The following is a 15,755-nucleotide window of genomic DNA, read 5'->3' as shown; positions in this document are numbered from 1 at the left end:
AAGAAGTTAAACCAACCCAGATATGTCTCCAACTTGCTGATGGTTCCACTAAATACCCATCAGGCGTGATTGAGGACATGATTGTCAGAGTTGGGCCATTCGCCTTTCCCACTGACTTTGTTGTGCTGGAAATGGAGGAGCACAAGAGTGCTACTCTCATTCTAGGAAGACCCTTCCTAGCAACTGGACGATCCCTCATTGACGTCCAACAGGGGGAAATAACCCTGAGAGTCAACGATGACGAGTTCAAGTTGAACGCTGTCAAAGCCATGCAGCATCCAGCACATCAACAGACTGCATGAAAGTTGACCTTATTGACTCTTTGGTAGAAGAGATCAACATGGCTGAGAGTCTCGAATCAGAGTTGGAAGACATCTTTAAAGATGTTCAGCCTGATTTGGAGGATTCAGGGGACATGAAAGAGCCTCTGAACTTTCTTCTGAAAGAGGAAAAACCTCCTAAACCAGAGCTCAAGCCACTGCCACCATCCTTGAAATATGCATTTCTAGGAGAAGGTGACACTTTTCCAGTGATCATAAGCTCTGCTTTAAATTCACAGGAAGAGGAAGCACTTATTCAAGTGCTAAGGACACACAAGACAGCTCTTGGGTGGTCCATAGGTGACCTTAAGGGCATAAGCCCAGCTAGATGCATGCACAAAATCCTATTGGAGGATAATGCCAAACCAGTGGTTCAACCACATAGGCGGCTAAATCCAGCCATGAAGGAAGTGGTGCAGAAAGAGGTCACCAAATTACTGGAGGCTGGGATTATTTATCCTATTTCTGACAGCCCCTGGGTGAGCCCTGTTCAAGTCGTCCCAAAAAAGGGAGGCATGACAGTGATTCATAATGAAAAAAATGAACTGGTTCCTACAAGAACAGTTACAGGGTGGCGCATGTGTATTGACTACAGAAGGCTCAATACAGCCACCAGAAAGGATCATTTTCCTTTACCATTCATAGACCAGATGCTAGAGAGACTAGTAGGTCATGATTATTACTGCTTTTTGGATGGCTACTCAGGCTATAACCAGATTGCAGTAGATCCCCAGGATCAAGAGAAAACAGCATTCACATGTCCATCCGGAGCGTTTGCTTATAGAAGGATGCCCTTTGGGCTATGCAATGCACCTGCAACCTTCCAGAGATGCATGCTCTCTATTTTCTCTGACATGGTGGAAAAATTTCTGGAAGTCTTCATGGATGACTTCTCAGTATATGGAGACTCATTCAGCTCCTGTCTTGATCACCTGAAACTTGTTCTGAAAAGATGCCAAGAAACCAACCTAGTTTTAAACTGGGAAAAGTGTCACTTCATGGTGACTGAAGGAATTGTTCTTGGGCATAAAATCTCAAACAAGGGAATAGAGGTGGATCAAGCAAGAATAGAGGTAATTGAAAAATTACCACCACCTGCCAATGTTAAGGCAATCAGAAGCTTTCTGGGGCATGCAGGATTCTATAGGAGGTTTATAAAGGATTTTTCAAAAATCGCAAAACCTCTAAGCAATCTGCTAGCTGCTGACACGCCATTTGTGTTTGACACAGCATGCCTGCAGGCGTTTGAAACGCTGAAAGCTAAGCTGGTCACAGCACCAGTCATTTCTGCACCAGACTGGACATTGCCATTTGAGTTAATGTGTGATGCCAGTGATCATGCCATTGGTGCAGTATTGGGACAGAGGCATGACAAGCTTCTGCATGTCATTTATTATGCCAGTCGCGTTTTAAATGATGCCCAGAAAAATTACACAACCACAGAAAAAGAACTACTTGCAGTGGTTTACGCCATTGACAAGTTCAGATCATACTTAGTAGGATCAAAAGTGATTGTGTATACTGACCATGCTGCTCTTAAATATCTACTCACAAAGCAGGATTCAAAACCCAGGCTCATCAGATGGGTATTGCTTCTGCAAGAGTTTGATATAGAAATAAGAGACAGAAAAGGGACAGAGAACCAAGTGGCTGATCATCTGTCCCGGATAGAGCCAGTGAAAGGGACGTCCCTCCCCTTTCTTGAGATCTCTGAGACGTTCCCTGATGAGCATCTATTTGCCATTCAGGAAGCACCATGGTTTGCCGATATTGCAAACTATAAAGCTGCAAGGTTCATACCCAAGGAGTACAATAGAATACAAAAGAAGAAATTAGTTACTGATGCAAAGTACTACTTGTGGGATGAACCCTATCTCTTTAAGAGATGTGCAGACGAAATTATCCGTAGGTGTGTCCCCAGAGAGGAAGCACAGAGAATCCTATGGCATTGCCACGGATCTCAATATGGAGGCCATTTCGGAGGTGAGCGAACAGCCACCAAGGTCCTCCAATGTGGCTTCTATTGGCCCACACTCTATAAAGATTCCCGAGAGTTTGTACGTAATTGTGACAGTTGCCAAAGAGCTGGTAATCTGCCTCATGGTTACGCCATGCCTCAACAAGGAATCTTGGAAATAGAGTTGTTTGATGTATGGGGAATTGACTTCATGGGACCTTTCCCACCATCATACTCAAACACTTATATTCTGGTGGCAGTTGACTATGTATCAAAATGGGTTGAGGCTATTGCCACACCCACCAATGATACTAAAACAGTGCTGAAGTTCCTCCAGAAACATATCTTTAGCAGGTTTGGTGTCCCTAGAGTGTTAATCAGTGATGGGGGCACTCACTTCTGCAATAAACAGCTTTACTCTGCCATGGTTCGGTATGGAATTCGCCACAAGGTGGCCACTCCATATCATCCACAAACCAATGGCCAGGCTGAAGTCTCTAACAGAGAATTAAAGAGAATCCTGGAACGGACAGTAAATACCCGTAGAAAGGATTGGGCAAGGAGCTTGGATGATGCTCTGTGGGCTTACAGAACAGCATTCAAGACCCCTATAGGGACCTCTCCATACCAACTCGTGTATGGTAAGGCATGCCACTTGCCCGTGGAACTGGAACATAAGGCCTACTGGGCAACTAGATTCCTAAACTTTGATGCCAAATTAGCAGGAGAAAAACGATTGCTCCAGCTAAATGAGCTAGAGGAATTCAAATTCACAGCTTTCGAAAATGCCAAGCTTTATAAAGAAAAATAAAAAAAATGGCATGACAAGAAGCTGTCATCTAGAATCTTTGAACCAGGACAAAAGGTCCTGTTGTTTAACTCTAGACTCAGGCTATTCCCCGGGAAACTGAAATCCCGGTGGAAAGGACCATACGTGATTACAAGTGTGTCACCATATGGTTATGTGGAGCTTCAAGATATTGATTCTGATAAGAAGTTCATTGTCAATGGACAGAGAATCAAGCATTATCTTGAAGGCAACATTGAGCAAGAATGCTCAAGGCTGAAGCTAGATTAAAAAGCTCAGCAAGGTCCAGCTAAAGACAATAAAGAAGCGCTTGCTGGGAGGCAACCCAGCCATGGGGCAACAATCCTCTAAGCATTTTGCCCTATTTCTCTTTTTTATTTGTTTATATAAAGTTTACTGACACTAAGGTAAAGAATCAATTGCATAAGTTTACAGGGTTACAGAAGGAATTTGCACACAAAACAGAGAAAAAGAGCTCAACGGCAAGAAGACGCCAGTAAAGGGGCATTTTGGGCGTTCAGCGCCCAAAATGGGCATCCAGTGGGCGCTGAACGCCAGTAAGGATAGCTATCTGGCGTTCAAACGCCAGAAAAGGGCAACAACTGGGCGTTGAACGCCCAGGAGAGCAGCATTTGGGCATTGAACGCCCAAAACAGACAGTGTTTGGGCGTTCAAACGCCAGGATGGTGAGGAGGAGCTCTCCTTCTACCCATCTCCTTTCTTTTCTTTTGCTTGAGGACAAGCAAAGCTCTAAGTTTGGTGTGCTTATCCGTGATCACTAAGATCATGGGCCCTAAAGGAAAACAACCCACTCCAAGAAGCAAGGACCAAGCACCTCACAGACTAGAGGAACATCCACTTCCAAACCTCAAGGTTGTTGAGTTCTAATCTTAGCCTTAACTCTATGATAATTGTTCTTATTTTAGTTTTACCTTAGGAGTCATATAATAGTAATTAGTATCTATTTTGATTTTATCTCCAATTAACTTATAGTCTATTTTTCTCATCATCATTAAACATGAATAAAATAGTAGATCTTTTGAATAAGAGGCAATAAAATTTCGAGCTTTTAATAAGAGAAATTCTAATTAGTTACATGTGGTGGCAATGCTTTCTGTCTTCTGAATGAATGCTTGAACAGTGCATATGTCTTTTGAATTTGTTGTTTAAGACTGTTAAATATGTTGGCTCTTGAAAGAACAATGAACATGAGACATGTTATTGATAATCTGAAAAATCATAAAAATGATTCTTGAAGCAAGAAAAAGCAGCAAAGAACAAAGCTTGCAGAAAAAAAAAAAAGGCAAAAGCTCTTAAAACCAAAAGGCAAGGGCAAATAAAAAGGATCCCAAGGCTTTGAGCATCAGTGGATAGGAGGGCCTAAAGGAATAAAATCCTGGTCTGAGCGGCTAAACCAAGCTGTCCCTAACCATGTGCTTGTGGCGTGTAGGTGTCAAGTGAAAACTTGAGACTGAGCGGTTAAAGTCAAGGTCCAAAGCAAAAAGAAGAGTGTGCTTAAGAACTCTGGACACCTCTAATTGGGGACTTTAGCAAAGCTGAGTCACAATCTGAAAAGGTTCACCCAGTTATGTGTCTGTGGCATTTATGTATCCGGTGATAATACTGGAAAACAAAGGGCTTAGGGCCACGGCCAAGACTCATAAAAAAAGCTGTGTTCAAGAATCATCACACTGAACTAAGAAAATCAATAACACTATCTGAATTTTGAGTTCCTATAGATGCCAATCACTCTGAGCTTCAATGCCAAAACTGTTCAGAAGCAAAAAGCTACTAGCCCCGCTCATCTAATTAGAATCTGAGCTTCATTCAAAAACTCTGAGATATTATTGCTTCTCAACCTATTAGTCTTCTATTTTATTTGTCTAGTTGCTTGAGGACAAGCAACAGTTTAAGTTTGGTGTTGTGATGAGCGGATATTTTATACGCTTTTTGGGGATAATTTCATATAGTTTTGAGTATGTTTTAGTTAGTTTTTAGTCTATTTCCAGTAGTTTTTAGGAAAAATTCATATTTCTAGACTTTACATAAGTTGTGTATTTTTCTGTAATTTCAGGTATTTTTCTGGCTGAAATTGAAGGAGCTGAGCAAAAATCTGATTCAGGCTGAAAAAGGACTGCTGATGCTGTTGGATTCTGACCTCCCTGCACTAAAAGTGGATTTTCTGGAGCTACAGAACTCGATATGGCGTGCTTCCAATTGCGTTGGAAAGTAGACATCCAGGGATTTCCAGCAATATATAATAGTCCATACTTTGCATAAGAATAGACGACGTAAACTGGCGTTCAACGCTAGTCCTCTGCCCAATTCTGGCGTCCAGCGCCAGAAAAGGATAAAAAACTGGAGTTGAACGCCCAAACTGGCATAAAAACTGGCGTTCAACTCCACAAATGGCCTCTGCACGTGACTCATTTAAATCTCAGCCCCAGCACACACCAAGTGGGCCCCAGAAGTGGATATCTGCATCATCTATCATAGTCCACTCATATTTTGTAACCCTAGGCTACTAGTTTAGTATTTAAACAACTTTTAGAGACTTATTTTGTATCTCATGACATTTTAGATCTAAACTTTGTTTTCTCTGACGGCATGAGTCTCTAAACCCCATTGTTGGGGGTGAGGAGCTCTGCTGCGTCTCGATGAATTAATGCAAGTATTTCTGTTTTCCATTCAAACACGCTTGTTCCTATCTAAGATGTTCATTCGCGCTTAACTGTGATGAAGGTGATGATCTGTGACATTCATCACCTTCCTCAAACCACGAACGTGTGCCTGACAACCACCTCCGTTCTACATATGATTGAATGAGTATCTCTTAGATTCCTTAATCAGAATCTCCGTGGTATAAGCTAGAACTGATGGCGGCATTCATGAGAATCCAGAAAGTCTAAACCTTGTCTGTGGTATTCCGAGTAGGATTCAAGGATTGAATGACTGTGACGAGCTTCAAACTCTTGAAGGCTGGGCGTTAGTGACAGATGCAAAAGGATAGTAAATCCTATTCCAACCGGATCGAGAACCAACCGGTGATTAGCCGTGCTGTGACAGAGCGCGTGAGCGTAGTTTTCACTGGAAGGATGGAAGGTAGCCACTGACAACGGTGATCCACCAACACACAGCTTGCCATAGGAGGACATGCGTGCGTGAATCAGAAGACAGAGGAAAGCAGAGATTCAGAAGACAAAGCATCTCCAAAACTCCAACACATTCTCCATTACTGCACAACAAGTAAACTTTAATTTATGTTCTCTTGGTTATTCACAATTCAACTGATAAACATAATTGAATTCCTGACTAAGATTTACAAGATAACCATAGATTGCTTCAAACCAACAATCTCCGTGGGATTCGACCCTTACTCACGTAAGGTATTACTTGGACGACCCAGTGCACTTGCTGGTTAGTGGTACGCGTTGTGAAAAGTGTGATTCACAATTCGTGCACCAAGTTTTTGGCGCCGTTGCCGGGGATTGTTTGAGTTTTCGGCAAGCTTTTGGTCCGGTAACATCAGTGCCAGATTCCCTTCTGATCCGGCAACAGCACCAAGTTTTTGGCGCCGTTGCCGGGGATTGTTTGAGTTTGGACAACTGACGGTTCATCTTGTTGCTCAGATTAGGTAATTTTATTTTCGTTTTCTTTTCAAAAATTTTTAAAAAATATTTTCAAAATTTTTTCATCTGTTTTCGAAAAAAAATATATAAAAATGTTTTCAAAAATTTTTATTCAAGATTTTTAAGAATGAATTCTAGTGTTTCATGGAGCATGTAAAGCCTGGCTGGCTGTAAAGCCATGTCTAAATTTATTTGGACTGAGGCTTGCAATCTGTTATAAAGAGCAATATACTCTCGTGTTAAAGACTAAAGCTTGGCTGGCCATTGGCCATGTCTAGTGTTTTGGACTGGAGCTTTCATTGAAAGCTTGGCTGGCTAGTGAGCCATGTCTAATTCCTAGACTGAAGCTTTAAGACTAACATGGCAAGATTCCTGGAATTCATATTAAAAATTTTGGAATCCTTATTTTTCTTTCTTTCTAAATAATTTTCGAAAATAAAAATCCAAAAAAAAAAATTAGAAAATCATAAAAATCAAAAATATTTTTCTGTTTCTTGTTTGAGTCTTGAGTCACATTATAAGTTTGGTGTCACTTACATATGCATCTAGCATTTTTCGAAAATATCATGCATTCATATTGTTCTTCATGATCTTCAAGTTGTTCTTGGTAAGTCTTCTTGTTTGATCTTGATGATTTTTTTGTTTTGTGTCTTTTCATGTTTATCATATGCATTCTTGAATTCTTAGTGCGTAAGCATTAAAGAATTCTAAGTTTGGTGTCTTGCATATTTTCTTTGCATTAAAAAATTTTTCAAAATTGTGTCTATGATGTTCATCTTGACATTCATAGTGTTCTTGGTGTTCATCCTGACATTCATAGCATTCTTGCATGCATTCATTGTTTTGATCTAAAAAATTTCATGCATTGCATAATTTTCATGTTTTTCAAAAATAAAAAAAAAATATCTTTCCCTTTTTCTCTCATCAAATTCGAAAATTTGAGTTGACTTTTTCAAAAATTTTTAAAAAATCAAGTTGTTGCCAATGAGTCAAATCAAATTTTCAATTTGAAAATTTTATCTTTTTCAAAATCGTTTTCAAAAATCAAATCTTTTTCAAAATTCTTAGTTATTTTCGAAAATTCCAAAAATATTTTTCAAAAAAATCTTTTTCTTATTTTTATATCAAATTTTCGAAAATAACATAATCAATTAATGTTTTGATTCAAAAATTTGAAGTTTGTTACTTGCTTGTTAAGAAAGATGCAAACTTTAAGTTCTAGAATCATATCTTGTGATTTCTTATGAATCAAGTCATTAATTGAAATTTTAAAAATCAAATCTTTTTCAAAAACTAATTTCTATCATATCCTTTCAAAAATATCTTCTCATCTTATCTTTTTCAAAAATATCTTTTCAAAATATCTTTTCTAACTTCCTAACTTCCTATCTTTTCAAAATTTGTTTCAACTAACTAACTAACTTTTTGTTTGTTTCTTATCTTTTTCAAAACCACCTAACTAACTCTCTCTCTCTCATTTTCGAAAATATATCTCCCCTTTTTCAAAATTTCTTTTTAATTTATTAATTATTTTAATTTTTAAAACTTAATTTTCGAAAGTTACTAACATTTTTCAAAAAACCATTTTCGAAAATCACTAACTCTTTTTCAAAAATATTTTCGAAAATTCTCCCTCTCCCATCTCATTCTATTTATTCATTCATATCCTAACATCTCATCTCACATATCTAGCCTCCTCACAGTTGTGTTTCTTCCATTATATTACATTCTTTGTCTCCTTCTTTTCTTCCACTCACACAGGGATCCCTATACTGTGGTATAAAGGATCTCCATTATTATTATTATTACTTTTCTGTGCCTTCTTCTTTGTCATATGAGCAGGAGCAAGGATAAGAACATTCTTGTGGAAGCAGATCCAGAACCTGAAAGGACTCTGAAGAGAAAATTAAGAGAAGCTAAAATACAACAATCCAGAGATAACCTTTCAGAAATTTTCGAACAGGCAGAGGAGATGGCAGCCGAAAATAATAATAATGCAAGGAAGATGCTTGGTGACTTTACTGCACCTAATTCCAATTTACATGGAAGAGGCATCTCCATTCCTGCCATTGGAGCAAACAACTTTGAGCTGAAACCTCAATTAGTTTCTCTGATGCAGCAGAACTGCAAGTTTCATGGACTTCCATCTGAAGATCCTTTTCAGTTCTTAACTGAATTCTTGCAGATATGTGATACTGTTAAGACTAATAGAATAGATCCTGAAGTCTACAGGCTCATGCTTTTCCCTTTTGCTGTAAGAGACAGAGCTAGATTATGGTTGGATTCTCAACCTAAAGACAGCCTGAACTCTTGGGATAAGCTGGTCACGGCTTTCTTAGCCAAGTACTTTCCTCCTCAAAAGCTGAGCAAGCTTAGAGCTGATGTTCAAACCTTCAGACAGAAAGAAGGTGAATCCCTCTATGAAGCTTGGGAAAGATACAAACAGTTGACCAAAAAGTGTCCTTCTGACATGCTTTCAGAATGGACCATCCTGGATATATTCTATGATGGTCTATCCGAGCTATCTAAGATGTCATTGGATACCTCTGCAGGTGGATCCATTCACCTAAAGAAAATGCCTGCAGAAGCTCAAGAACTCATTGACATGGTTGCTAATAACCAGTTCATGTACACTTCTGAAAGGAATCCTGTAAGCAATGGGACGCCTATGAAGAAGGGAGTTCTTGAAGTTGATACTCTGAATACCATATTGGCTCAGAACAAAATATTGACTCAGCAAGTCAATATGATTTCTCAGAGTCTGCATGGAATGCAAGCTGCATCCAACAGTACTCAAGAGGCATCTTCTGAAGAGGAAGCCTATGATCCTGAGAACCCTACAATAGCAGAGGTAAATTATTTAGGTGAACCTTATGGAAACACCTATAACTCAACATGGAGAAATCATCCAAATTTCTCATGGAAGGATCAAAAGCCCCAACAAGGCTTTAATAATGGTGGAAGAAACAGGTTTAGCAATAGCAAGCCTTTTCCATCATCAACTCAGCAACAGACAGAGAACTCCGAACAAAAAGCTTCTAATTTAGCAAATCTAGTCTCTGATCTATCTAAGGCCACTATAAGTTTCATGAATGAAACAAGGTCTTCCATTAGAAATCTGGAAGCACAAGTGGGCCAGCTGAGTAAAAGGATCACTGAAATCCCTCCTAGTACTCTCCCAAGCAATACAGAAGAGAATCCAAAAGGAGAGTGCAAAGCCATTGACATAAGCGCCATGGCCGAACCTATGAATAGAGGAGAGGACGCGAATCCCAAGGAGGAAGACCTCCTGGGACGTCCAGTGATCAATAAGGAGCTTCCCTCAGAGGAACCAAAGGAATCTGAGACTCATCTAGAGACCATAGAGATTCCACTGAACCTCCTTATGCCCTTCATGAGCTCTAATGAGTACTCCTCTTCTGAAGAGAATGAGGATGTTACTGAAGAGCAAACTACCAAGTTTCTTGGTGCAATCATGAAGCTGAATGCCAAATTATTTGGCATTGATGCTTGGGAATTGAACCTCCCTTGTTCATCAATGAACTAAGTGATCTGGATCAACTGACATTGCCTCAGAAGAGACAGGATCCTGGAAAGTTCATAATACCTTGTACCATAGGCACCATGATCTTTAAGGCTCTGTGTGACCTTGGTTCAGGAATAAACCTCATGCCCCTCTCTGTAATAGAGAAACTGGGAATCTATGGGGTGCAAGCTGCTAAAATCTCATTAGAGATGGCAGACAGCTCTAGAAAACAGGCTTATGGACAAGTAGAGGACGTGTTAGTAAAGGTTGAAGGCCTTTACATCCCTGCTGATTTCATAGTCCTGGATATTGGAAAGGAAGAGGATGAATCCATCATCCTAGGAAGACCTTTCCTGGCCACAGCAAGAGCTGTGATTAATATTGACAGAGGTGAAATAGTCCTTCAATGGAATGAGAACTCCCTTCTATTCAAAACTCAAGGATCTCCCTCTGCAACCATGGAGAGGAAGCTTGAAAAGCTTCTCTCAAAGTAGAGTCAACCAGAGACCCCACAGTCAAACTCTAAGTTTGGTGTTGGGAGGCCACAACCAAACTCTAAGTTTGGTGTTGAACTCCCATATCCAAACTCTAAGTTTGGTGTTGGAGAGTCTCAACAAAGCTCTGCACATCTGTGAGGCTCCATGAGAGCCCACTGTCAAGCTATTGACATTAAAGAAGCGCTTGTTGGGAGGCAACCCAATGTTTATCTAATTCTTATTTTTATTGTTTTTCATGTTTTTTTAGGTTCATGATCATGTGGAGTCACAAAATAAACAAAAAAAAAAATCAAAAACGGAATCAAAAACAGCAGAAGAAAAATCATACCCTGGAGGAGCATCTGTCTGGCGTTCAAACGCCAGAACAGAGCATAGTTTTGGCGCTGAACGCCCATAATGGGAGCATCCTGGCGCTGAACGCCCAGAACAAGCATGGTTCTGGCGTTCAACGCCAGAAATGGCAGCAAATGGGTGTTGAACGCCCAATATGGGCACCAACCTGGCACTGAACGCCCAGAGTTGTGTGCAAGGGCATTTTGCATGCCTAAATTGGTGCAGGGATGTAAATGCCTTGACACCTCAAGATCTGTGGACCTCACAGGATCACCTCAGGATCTGTGGACCCCACAGGATCCCCACCTACCTTCACTCACTCTCTTCTCTCTTCTCAATCATCCTCTATTCCCAATAAACACTCATCCCTTCTGTCTTCTATTTACCACTCACACCCATACACCCACTTACCTTCAAAAATTCAACATCTCTTCCCCACCCAATCCCACCCATATGGCCGAATACACACAGCCATCCATCTCCTCCATACCCTCTTCTTCTTCTATTCTTTCTTCTTTTGCTCGAGGACGAGCAACATTCTAAGTTTGGTGTGGTAAAAGCATAGCTTTTTTGTTTTTTCCATAACCATTGATGGCACCTAAGGCCAGAGAAACCTCTAGAAAGAGGAAAGGGAAGACAAAAGCTTCCATCAAGGGTCTATAGCTCAGTGGTAGAACATTTGACTGCAAATCAAGAGATCCCTGAGATACCTCAGGGGATACATTTTCTTCCACACAATTATTGGAAGCAACTAAGGATGGAACATCAAGAGCACTCCATCATCCTTCATGAAATCAGAGAAGATCTAAAAGCAATGAAGGAGGAGCAACAAAGACAAGGAAGAGACATAGAAAAGCTCAAGGACATCATTAGTTCCTCAAGAAGGAAACGCCACCATTACTAAGGTGGATTCATTCCTTGTTCTTATTTCTTCTGTTTTTCGTTTTCTATGTTATGTGCTTATCTGTGTTTGTGTCTTCATTACATGATCATTAGTAGTTAGTAACTATGTCTTAAAGTTATAAATGTCCTATGAATCCATCACCTCTCTTAAATGAAAAATGTTTTAATTCAAAAGAACAAGAAGTACATGAGTTTCGAATTTATCCTTGAACTTAGTTTAATTATATTGATGTGGTGACAATGCTTCTTGTTTTCTGAATGAATGCTTGAACAATGCATATGTCTTTTGAAGTTGTTGTTTAAGAATGTTAAATATGTTGGCTCTTGAAAGAATGATGACTAGGAGACATGTTGTTTGATAATCTGAAAAATCATAAAAATGATTCTTAAAGCAAGAAAAAGCAGCAAAGAACAAAGCTTGCAGAAAAAAAAAAAAATAGGCGAAAAAAAAATAGAAAAAAAATAGAAAGAAAAAGCAAGCAGAAAAAGCCAAAAGCTCTTAAAACCAAGAGGCAAGAGCAAAAAGCCAATAACCCTTAAAACCAAAAGGCAAGGGCAAATAAAAAGGATCCCAAGGCTTTGAGCATCAGTGGATAGGAGGGCCTAAAGGAATAAAATCCTGGTCTAAGCGGCTAAACCAAGCTGTCCCTAACCATGTGCTTGTGGCGTGTAGGTGTCAAGTGAAAACTTGAGACTGAGCGGTTAAAGTCAAGGTCCAAAGCAAAAACAAAGATTGTGCTTAAGAACCCTGGACACCTCTAATTGGGGACTTTAGCAAAGCTGAGTCACAATCTGAAAAGGTTCACCCAATTATGTGTCTGTGGCATTTATGTATCCGGTGGTAATACTGGAAAACAAAGTGCTTAGGGCCACGGCCAAGACTCATAAAGAAGCTGTGTTCAAGAATCATCATACTGAACTAGGAGAGTCAATAACACTATTCGAAATCTGAAGTTTCTATAGATGCCAATCATTCTGAACCTCAATGGATAAAGTGAGATGCCAAAACTATTCAAGAGGCAAAAAGCTATAAGTCCCGCTCATATGATTGAAGCTCTGTTTCATTGATAGTTTGGAATTTATAGTATATTCTCTTCTTTTTATCCTATTTGATTTTCAGTTTCTTGGGGACAAGCAACAATTTAAGTTTGGTGTTGTGATGAGCGGATAATTTATACGCTTTTTGGCATTGTTTTTAGTGTGTTTTTAGTAGGATCTAGTTACTTTTAGGGATGTTTTCATTAGTTTTTATGTTAAATTCATATTTCTGAACTTTACTATGAGTTTGTGTGTTTTTCTGTGATTTCAGGTATTTTCTGGCTGAAATTGAGGGACTTGAGCAAAAATCAGATTCAGAGGTTGAAGAAGGACTGCTGATGCTGTTGGATTCTGACCTCCCTGCACTCAAAGTGGATTTTCTGGAGCTACAGAACTCGAAATGGCGCGCTTTCAATTGTGTTGGAAAGTAGACATCTAGGGCTTTCCAGCAATATATAATAGTCCATACTTTGGCTAAGAATTGACGATGTAAACTGGCGTTCAACGCCAGCCTTCTGCCCAAATCTGGCGTCCAGCGCCAGAAAAGGATCCAAAACTAGGGTTGAACGCCCAAACTGGCACAGAAACTGGCGTTCAACTCCACAAATGGCCTCTGCACGTGCAACACTCAGGCTCAGCCCAAACACACACCAAGTGGGCCCCGGAAGTGGATTTATGCATCAATTACTTACTCATGTAAACCCTAGCAACTAGTTTATTATAAATAGGACCTTTTACTATTGTATTAGGCATCTTTGGACGCCTGGTTCTTAGATCAGAGGGGCTGGCCACACGGCCATGCCTGGACCTTCACTTATGTATTTTCATACGGTGGAGTTTCTACACTCCATAGATTAAGGTGTGGAGCTCTGCTGTTCCTCAAAGATTAATGCAAAGTACTACTGTTTTCTATTCAATTCTTCTTATTTCGCTTCTAAGATATCCATTCGCACCCAAGAACGTGATGAAGGTGATGAATATGTGTGACGCTCATCATCCTTCTCCCTTATGAACGCGTGCCTGACAAACACTTCTGTTCTACATGAATTAAGCTAGAAGGAATATCTCTTAGATCTCCTAACCAGAATCTTCGTGGCATAAGCTAGAATGATGGCGGCATTCAAGAGAATCCGGAAGGTCTAAACCTTGTCTGTGGTATTCCGAGTAGGATTCAATGATTGAATGACTGTGACGAGCTCCAAACTCGCGACTGCAGGGCGTTAGTGACAGACGCAAAAGGATAGTAAATCCTATTCCAGCATGATCGAGAACCGACAGATGAGTAGCCGTGCCGTGACAGGGTGCATGAGCATATTATTCACTGAGAGGATAAGATGAAGCCATTAACAAGGGTGATGCCTCCAGACGATTAGCCGTGCCGTGACAGGGCATTGGATCATTTTCCCGAGAGATGACCGAAAGTAGCCATTAACAGTGGTGATGTATCACATAAAGCCAGCCATGGAAAGGGTTAAGACTGATTGGATGAAGATAGCAGGAAAGCAGAGGTTCAGAGGAACGAAAAGCATCTCCATTCGCTTATCTGAAATTCCTACCAATGATTTACATAAGTATCTCTATCCCTATTTTTTTTATAATATTCGAAAACACCATTATCACTTTATATCTGCCTGACTGAGATTTACAAGGTGACCATAGCTTGCTTCATGCCAACAATCTCCGTGGGATTCGACCCTTACTCACGTAAGGTATTACTTGGACGACCCAGTGCACTTGCTGGTTAGTTGTATCGAAGTTGTGACAATTAAGAATTAAGATCAGAGCACCAAGCTTTGGAGCCATTACCAGGGATTATTCGAACCTGGAGATCACAATTTCGTGCACCAAGTTTTTTGTGATGAGCGGATAATTTATACGCTTTTTGACATTGTTTTTAGTATGTTTTTAGTAGGATCTAGTTACTTTTAGGGATGTTTCATTAGTTTTTATGTTAAATTCACAATTCTGGACTTTACTATGAGTTTGTGTGTTTTTCTGTGATTTCAGGTATTTTCTGGCTGAAATTGAGGGACTTGAGCAGAAATCAGATTCAGAGGTTGAAAAAGGACTGCTGATGCTGTTGGATTCTGACCTCCCTGCACTCAAAGTGGATTTTCTGGAGCTACAGAACTCGAAATGGCGCGCTTCCAATTGCGTTGGAAAGTAGACATCCAGGGCTTTCCAGCAATATATAATAGTCCATACTTTGGCCAAGAATTGACGAAGTAAATTGGCGTTCAACGCCAGCCTTCTGCCCAAATCTGGCGTCCAGCGCCAGAAAAGGATCCAAAACCAGAGTTGAACGCCCAAACTGGCACAGAAACTGGCGTTCAACTCCACAAATGACCTCTGCACGTGCTACACTTAAGCTCAGCCCAAACACACACCAAGTGGGCCCCGGAAGTGGATTTATGCATCAATTACTTACTCATGTAAACCCTAGTGACTAGTTTATTATAAATAGGACCTTTTACTATTGTATTAGGTATCTTTGGATTACCTTATGATCCTTTGATCACGTTTTAGGGGGCTGGCCATCTCGGCCATGCCTGGACCTTCCACTTATGTATTTTCAACGGTAGAGTTTCTACACTCCATAGATTAAGGTGTGGAGCTCTGCTGTTCCTCAAAGATTAATGCAAAGTACTACTGTTTTCTATTCAAATCTTCTTATTTCTCTTCTAAGATATCCATTCGCACCCAAGAACGTGATGAAGGTGATGATTATGTGTGACGCTCATCAT

General features: G+C 40.1%; 1 non-coding gene across 1 annotated transcript; it reads right to left on the bottom strand.

Annotated features, from left to right (window-relative positions):
• Positions 1–9,082: 9,082 nt before the first annotated feature.
• On the bottom strand, positions 9,083–9,190 carry LOC148567261 (small nucleolar RNA R71). Its single transcript, XR_015881799.1, has one exon. It is a non-coding gene; the product is annotated as a small nucleolar RNA R71 (small nucleolar RNA).
• Between the last annotated feature and the right edge of the window lie 6,565 nt (positions 9,191–15,755).

Source organism: Arachis ipaensis, chromosome B4, assembly GCF_059453495.1.
Source record: "Arachis ipaensis isolate K30076 ecotype BB chromosome B4, ASM5945349v1, whole genome shotgun sequence".
NCBI classification, from domain to species: domain Eukaryota; kingdom Viridiplantae; phylum Streptophyta; class Magnoliopsida; order Fabales; family Fabaceae; genus Arachis; species Arachis ipaensis.
The sequence above is the reverse complement of the archived record's forward strand: the minus strand, read 5'-3'. Positions and strand labels throughout refer to the sequence as shown.